Raw genomic sequence first — 9,167 nt, 5'->3', positions numbered from 1 at the left:
TTTCTTATAGCTATGCGATTAGTCAGACATAGATGTTTGATTTTCAAATGCTTCATAGACCTGCAGAAAGTGGCATTTAAATGCTTTCATATTAGTACTCGGTTGACATGAGACACTATTGCTTCTGACAGCACTGAGCTTTTCCAGGGAATATGTTGGGCACTGATGTTACTCCTTTTGAAGTCCATCCTCTCCTTGGTTAATGACTTCTTGGGCAAAGAACTACCCCCATCTGGATCACATAGCCAAGTTAGAGTATGGCACCTTTCTACCTCCCTGCTTCTGTAGTGGTCTGTCAGATACTCTAGGCCTTAGCCAAAACTGATTGCCCCAAAATTGCTGTGAGACTTTAGGTACCTGCCCCAGTAGCCTGCTGTTTCTGTCTTCACTGCACTTTTTGAAAGCTGCTCACCTGCACTTCTTCTCTACCTCGCATTGTTATCTTCCTTCTCAGGTCTTTGATGAGGTTGAAAATTAGACTGTCACAAATATTGTTCTCTTCCTAGATAGAAATATTAGGTATAAGAATTAAGATTTCCAGCTTAGGACAACTCTATAGTAATCTCTGTTATGCCTTTACGCTAGAACTGGATATGTACTGCTATGATTTGTTCTTGTTACCTCACTGGTAATAGGTCTTAAGTTTGTATGTTCTTTACTTTCCTTTTCTAGAGCATACTTGATATTTACTGTCTTTGTTTGTAGTTTTGTATCAAACCTAAATCTTTTCTTTAGACTAAAAGGAGAATTGTAGTGGAATATCCACCCGATCCGCACCTGTTGCACTGACCATGCCCATTGGGGAGTGGGAACAGGTGTGGGCATGACCTGGAGGACTAGGTCTGGGGTCCCAGAGCCCAGCCCCTTCTTTTACTTCTTAGTCTGAGACAGAGAGCATCTGGAAGCATCCTTGGGACAGGAACCTGTGGTGGTCATCTGTTTCTGGTGTAAGTGATTTTTCCCCAAATAAACATCTATCAGCATGTTATTTCCCAGATTATTATTTACCACACTTTACTCAACTTTATGTTGAAAAACAAAAGATGCAGGGTTAGTTAAAAACATTCTGTACAATAAAAGACCCCCCTGAAGTTATTACCTCCCTGATAAAAGCAGTACTACAGAACAACAGTAATAAAAGGTACATGGTATTGGCATAAAAACAGATAGATTGATCAATGGAATTGAATGGAAGACACAGTACTAAATCCATATACCTATGTGATGGGAGATGCCATTATGTATATATGTTTCTCATACTGGTTAATGAATAAAGCATTGTTGGCCAATAGGAAAGGAAGATAGGTGGGACTAGGAGACAAGGAGGAAAGAGGAAGTAGGAAGGAGGAGTCAAGATAGAGAGACCGGGGAGACCAGATGCCTGCCCCACTCCCCAGTAAGGAGACCACGTGGAAATACATAGAAATGGGTTAATAATTAAGACAGAGCTAGCCGATAAGAAACAAGTAACTGGCCAACAGAATTGTATCTAATACAGAGTCTCGGTGTATTAATTGGGGCTGGCATGGAGGTGGGACAAGACCGGTGACAGGAGGAAAAACCTTACTCCTTACACCTATGGACAAAGAAGCCAAAATTAAAAAAGGAAAGAAGAGAAAGAAAGAAAGAGAGACAGACAGACAGACAGAAAGAAAGAAAGAAAGAAAGAAAGAAAGAAAGAAAGAAAGAAACCAAAGACCAAGTACTAAATCCACATACCTATGGACAAAGAAGCCAAAATTAACAAAGAAGAGAAAGAAAGAAAGAAAGAAAGAAAGAAAGAAAGAAAGAAAGAAAGAAAGCATCTTAAATAAATGCTGCTGATCCTACTGGATGTCTACATGAAGAAGAATGTAAATAGATCCATATTTATCACTCGTCGCAAAACTCAAGTCCACTTGGCTCAAAGACCTTAACATAAAACCTGATACACTAAACCTAATAAAAGAAAGTAGGGAATAATCTTAGATGCACTGGCACAGGAGTTAACTTCCTAAAGAGACACTGATATCAAAATTAATAAATGAGGCACCATCAAAAGTACAAAATGACAGCCTAAAGAATAGGTAAAGTTCTTCCCTAAACCTACTGGCAGAATGCTAATATCCAAAATCTTGAATTTACCTTCATCCTATCCATTAACCCAAGATCTTAGCTCAGTGATTTACTACTTGTGTTTCCCCTGACAAGATAAGACAGCCATTTTTTCATCCACTGTAAAAAGGTAATCAGCCATTTTTTCATCCACTGTAAAAAGCAAACTTTCATGCTGCCACAGAGCACTGGAAGGGGCCAGATTCTGTTTCTTGTGCAAATTAAACTTACATTGTCTCCTTGACTTACATCTTTAAACAATTGGTGCTGAAAGCTACTTTTAGTGGGAAAGCATAGTGAAAGTTCAACAACAGACTAAAAGCTACTTTCCTTTTTTGTTTCCTAGGTTATTGGGTTACCCAATACTCCCTTTGCATGCTGGGAGAAAAGCTGCCACTGAGTAAAAAGACAATCTTTACATTACTCATAATTTTTACTGAATATAAACTTTGAGCTTTTGTAACCACTTCAAAACTGTAGCATACCACACTAATATCCCTGTCTCTTAACCAACTTAAGGAGTTCACAGTATGTTCACTAGCCACTCCTACCTGTGAGCTGACAACCTGGACTTCCACTAAGTGAAGATTCTTATCTGTCTTTTATGGTACAAAGGAATTCCAGTCTTGGATTCCACTAGGGCTGGAAATTTCTGGTTGTAGTGACATATAAACTGGAAATATTTGTCATTGGAAGAAATAGATAGAAGGATAAAGATATATTTAGAGAAGCAATCCAGTGTGAATTAATTTTTTTTCTTCCCTTATACCTCTTTAGCTATTTTTTTCATTGCTGGCTGGAGAGCCTTAACTTGACCCTGTAAGATATCCCAAAGAGGGGCTGATAGCCCAAAATAATCTTGAAGTTAGGGGATATGGAGATTGAACAGGCCATCTCCTATAACCAGTCTAGACTTCCATTGGAGGAACTTGAACAGCAATTCAGTCACACACCTTTCAGCCTTCAATCTATCCTGCCTATCTATCAGTGGTACTGGAGTAAAGATGGAGTAGAAATTGTGAGAATGCCCAACTAATAACTGCCACAGCAGGAAACCAATATCCTGAAAATGAGCTCCCACTTGAGGGCAAAGATCTGAGGTGAAAAACAATCAATGAAATGTTTCCTAATGATAATATGCTATACTCATAGATTGATGTCTAGTCCACTTGTCACCAGTAAGCTTCATGCAAAATTGCACAACCAAACATTAAGTATATCTTGGAGAATTCTGCAGAAGAGGAGGAGGAAGAATTGTAGAAGCAAGTAGGGTCGAGGGCACTACAAACAAACCCACAGAATTAACAAATCTGGGCTTATAGGAGCCCATAAGCAGTGCACTGACAACCGGGTAATCAGCATGGTACTGACTGACCTAGGCACTCTGCATATAAATTGCAGTATGTTCTTTCCTATGTGTGAGATACTAAGAGTGAGAGCAGGGGCTGTCTCTGACTGTATTCCTTGCTTTGGGAATTCAGTCCTCATATTGATTGCATCGTTCAGCCTTAAAAAAAAAAAAAAAAAAAAAAAAAAAAAAAAAAAGGAAGTACCTAGTCTCATTGCAATTTGATATACCATGGCTAGCAGATATCCTTGGGAGACCTGTCTATATCTGAATAGAAACAATGAAGGAGGAGTGAAGGGGGTGGGGAGAAAAGGTGCAGGGATAAACTAGGCAGAAAAAAAGGAAGGAAAACTTTGGGATAAAAAACAGAAAGATAAATAAATAAATACCAAGAAAGAAGAATGGGATATTTTTTTCCTTTAGTCTAATTTAGGGTGTAGAATATCTAGATAACAAAAGCAAGATGTCTAACTAAAGCCAGTAGCTGTATCACATATGTCCCAGTAAGAACTTAAAGTGTGTCTCTAAGTATGGGACCTCAGAAATGTTTAGTAACTTACTTTAAGTTTATTTCAACTTTTCATAGTCATTTAAATGTTCAATCACTATTGTAGCATATGATATAATGTTTTGGAAAATCTAACCGATAGCATTATATTTATGTCATACTAACATTGACCTGTATGGATGAAAACACTTGAAAGATTCATCCCAGCTTCAATACATAGAGTGTGATCATTGCCTTGAGTTTCCCTGATGCACATTTCAAACCATAGTACCTTTGTAACCATATCATAGTGCTCATGCTTCAACCCCCTGACCTTCCCACATCCTTAGCTCAGGCAACAAGCATTTCCTCACTAATTCTGAGCAGTAATCATTTTTAAGTTTAATAAACAACTATTATTGGATTCCATGATTTCCTTAAAAGCAAAACTTAAATGAACAGTATCTAAGGTATTCGCCTGTGAAATTATGGTGTTGACATCATAGTTAATCTTTTATTTTGTTGGCATTGTATTTACAACATAACTTCTCCACATTTTGTTGCTAACAATTTTCTTTCTTTTCAAACCTTTCAGTGCTTTCCAGAAATCTTAAATTGGCAATAAGAAATCCAAACAATGTGTCCATCTTGACATGTTATTCTTATTTCCTAAAGTCTCTACTTCCACTACTTTAGCCAGGTATCTTTCCTAAATTGTTTATTAGAAGAATTTCAGGTGTATTCTATTTACTTATTTATTGTTTGTTTTCCAACAAGACCAAAGTTTCACCTCCCTCCTCTCCTTCTATTCTTTCCTTCAACTCTCCTCTGAGTCCCAATCCACTCCTCACACATTGCTGTTCAGAAATGAGCAGGCCTCCCAGGGATTTGTTTAAACAAAAAGATAAACTCTAAAGAAAATTGTACTTTTTACTTTATAATATTATGAAAAGATTATCAGCAAAATGTAAAACTTTTTAATCATTTTAGCAGGTGAGATAAGTATAGTGACTTTAATGACTTTTCCATGGCTTTATTTTTCATACTTTGTTCTACCTTCAAGTTCCTGAAGTACATTTGAAGCCAAATTCTACACTGGCCATAGAGAATTAACTGGCACAGCTAATACAATACCTTTCTTTATTTCCATGCTTTTGTCCCTATTCACTATTATTTCCTTGATTTATTAAAATGTATGATGTATAAATGCAAAGTGCTTCAAGGAATCTTTAACAGGAAACTATTATATATTTAAAATTCTCAGAAATGATAAACACCTCATGTTGGCTATTATTTGATTATTAGTTTATCAATATTTTGAAAAAACACAGTTGGCTTTTATTCAGGAGCAGAATTTAGGGCACATGATTATCTTGCTGTGTTTATTATGTCTATCAAAACATAGGTAGTATTTTATGTCCAGTTCAAAAATGTTTTAATGAACTGTTTATGAGTATATTTATTTCTCTACATATTTCAATGCAAAGTACTATTCATAAATTAGTCTTTCATATTTTATCAGGTGAAAATGTTTATAATAAGTATTATCAGTTGGTGGTGGTACACACCTTTAATCTTAGCACTCAGGAGGTAAAAACAGGTGAATCTCTGTGAGTTGAGGCCGGCCTTGTCTACAGAGTTCTTGGAAAGCAAGGTCTGTCACACAGAGAAATCTTGTCTTGAAAAGCAAAAACAAATAAAGAAATAATAAATATTATAGTGATATCTCCTACTCAGGTATAGACAATCCCAACCAGAAGAGGCACACCACCTGACTGAAAATCTCCTGCTCCCACAATTTTCTACTCAAAGATGCCATCAGCCACTAGCCCTAATCCTCCCTAATCTCCCCCCAAGGCACCATATCCTCTCCCCCAACTCAGGCAAATCTTCCCTACTCAGGTGAAGGCCACACTAACCATAGACAAAAAGAGGGAGACCTCCTCCAATATCTAGGTGCCCACCCCCAATGCTATCATTAATCCTTCTACCTCTCCTCATCTCAGTGTCCCAGAACTCAATTCAGGCAGAGATCCCCTGTTCAACTGAATACCACATCATGCATTCCCTGCTTCCTCTGCCTTGTACCAGCCTCCAAATTGAACAAGGACTCTTTCTAGGATGAGAGGCCACATCACACAACATTAGTACAGCCCTCAACATATTCAGAGAAACCATGCTGCATCACAGGTCACAGGCCAGAAGACCAGAGAGGAAACAAAAACTAAGAAATAAAACAACCATCCAACAATGATAAAAAGTCAGAAATTGGCACATAGACCTATAATCAACCCAAATAAGTATGCCTGGACCCCCTGATTAAAAAATAATCAAAATCACCAGAGCACAGCTATCTTTCTACAGAAAACACTGAATGTGTCAACAGATAAAATACAAGTAACAAAACCTTAAAACCAACTAATTGAAGAATATAGAGGTCCTTAAGGAAGAAGAAAATAAAGGCCTTAAAGAAATACAACAAAAGACAAAAGAATGGAGCTATTGTATAAATCATTTTTTAAAAGCCAAAAAAGAACAATTTAAGAAAATAAATAAAAGTGTTTGTGATGTCAAAATGAAAATAAAATCAATAACAAAAACACATAAGCAGACAGGATCTGCAGACATAAGCATCACCAACAGAATAAAAGAGATAGAATAGAGAACCTCAGACATTGAAGGTTCAAAAGAAGGAAAAGATAGGTTTGTGAAGGAAAATGCTAAACATAAAATATTCCTGACATAAAACACCCAGGAAATCTGTGACACCATGAAAGGACCAAATATAAGAATAATAGGAATAGCAGATGGACAAAAATGTCTGCTTAAAGGCCCAAGAAATATATTTAACAAAATTAGAGAAGAAAAAATATTTTCAACCTAAAGAAGGACATGTCTAAAAATGTAAAAGAACCTTACACAACACCAAATATACTAGACCAGAAAGAAAAGTCCCCTCACCACAAAATAATTAAAATATTAAACATAAAGAATAAATAACACTAAAACCTTGAACAGAAAAAAAAATACAAGAAACATATAAATAAATGTAGACCTAATAAAATTAATCTCAACTTCTCAGTGAAGATTAAATGCCAGAAGATCCTGGAAAGATGTGCCACAGAATTTAAGAGACCTGAGATACCAGCTCAGCCTGTTATACCCTACATAACTTTTAATCACCGCAGATGGAGAAAACAAGATATTCAATGTCAAAGTAAAATTAGAACAAACTCTATATACAATCCCAGTCCTACAGAAGATACTAGAAAGAAAACTCCTCAAGGAGGATAACTTCATCCATAAAAGTAAATAATCTCACAGTAACAAAATGTAAAGAAGGGAAACACATTACACACACACACACACACACACACACCACTACAAACAACAATAACAAAAAATAGGAATTGACAATTATTGGTCATTGATATCTCTCCATATCAATGGACTCAATTCCTAAATAAAGAGACACAGACTAACAGAATGGATGCAAAAAAAAAAAAAAAAAAAAAGGAAAGAAAGAAAAAGAAAAAGAAAAAGCCCTTCTTCTTCTTCATACAAGAAAGAGAAAGATACCTCAACATCAAAGATAGATATTACCTCAGAATAAACAGAATAAAGGGTTCGAAGAAGGTTTAACAAGAAAAGGCACTAAGAAGTTAGCTATACTAATATCTAACAAAATAGACTTTCACACAAAATTAATCAAAAGAGATGGAAGACACTTCATTTTCACTAAAAATTTCAAAAAGAAAAACCATATGACCATCTCCCTAGATGCTGAAAAAAGCCTTTGACAAAATTTAAGACCCTTTCATGACAAAGGTTTGGAGACATCAGGGATAACAGGAATATACCTAAACATAATAAAAGCAATATACAGTAAACCAACTGCCAAAATCAAACTGAATGGAGAGAAGCTTAAGGCAATTAATTCCTCTATCTATAATCATGAACAAGGCAAGGCTGCCCTCTCTCTCCACATCTCTTCAATATTGTACTTGAAGTTCTAGCTAAAGCAATAAGAGAACAAAAGGAGATCAAGCGGATACAAGGATACAAGGAAAGGAAGGAGCCAAACTTTATTTTCAGACGATATGATAGTTTACATGAGCAACAACAACAACAAAAAAAAAAAAAACCTACCAGGGAACTCCTACACCTGACAAACACCTTCAGCAAAGTAGCAGGATACAAGATAAACCCAAAAACATCAGTAGCCCTACTATACACAAATGACAAAGGAGCTAAGAAAGAAATCAGAGAAACATCACCCTTTACAATAGCCACAAAAAAACATAAAGTATCTTGGGGTTATACTTACCAAAGAAGTGAAAACCTATATAATAAGAACTTTGTGTCTTTAAAGAAAGAAATTAAAGAAGATACCAGAAAATGGAAAGATCACCCATGCTCTTGGATAGGTAGGATAAACATAGTAAAAATGGCAATTTTGCCAAAAGCAATCTACAAATTCAATGCAATTCCCATCAAAATCCCAGCAGAATTCTTCACTGACCATGAAAGGATAATAATCAACTTTATATGAAAAAGCAAAATACCCAGGATAGCCAAAACAACCTTGCACAAAAAAAAAAAAAAAAAAAAAAAAAAAAAAAAAAAGAAAAAAAGAAAAGAAACTTCTGGAGGCATCACCTTCCCTGACTTTAAGTAACTTAGGGGTTCCTTGGCAGAATTTTGTGGGTCACTTACGCATTCCTATGGATTTCTTTAGTGTCTGCTGTTTTGTCACATTTTCCTTTCTGATTTTGTTAATTTTGATATTCTTTCTATGTCTTTTCGTTAGTTTGGATAAGGGTTTGTCTGTCTTTTTTAATTTCTCAAGAACCAACTATTTGTTTCATTGATTCTTTGCATTGTTTTTTGTTTATATTTTATTAATCTCAGCCATAACTTTGATTATTTACTGCCATCTACTCCTCTTTAACATGCTTACTTCTTTCATTCTAGAGCTGTCAGTTGTGCTGTTTAATAGCTAGTTTGAAATCTCTCCCATTTCTTTATGAAGGCACTTGGTGCTATGAACTTTTAGCATTGCTTTCATTGTGTTCCATAAATTTGTATATTCATTTTCATTGAATACTAGGAAATCTTTAATTAATTTATTTCTTGACCCAATAGTTATTCAATAGAAAGTTTCTCAGTTTCTATGAGTTTATAGGCTTTCTGCTAAATCTGTTGTTGTTGAAATCCAGATATAATCCATAGTGGTCC

The sequence above is a fragment of the Phodopus roborovskii genome, unplaced genomic scaffold (genome assembly GCF_943737965.1).
Source record: "Phodopus roborovskii unplaced genomic scaffold, PHOROB, whole genome shotgun sequence".
In the NCBI taxonomy this organism is placed as follows: Eukaryota; Metazoa; Chordata; class Mammalia; order Rodentia; family Cricetidae; genus Phodopus; species Phodopus roborovskii.
Note: the sequence above shows the minus strand (reverse complement) of the source record.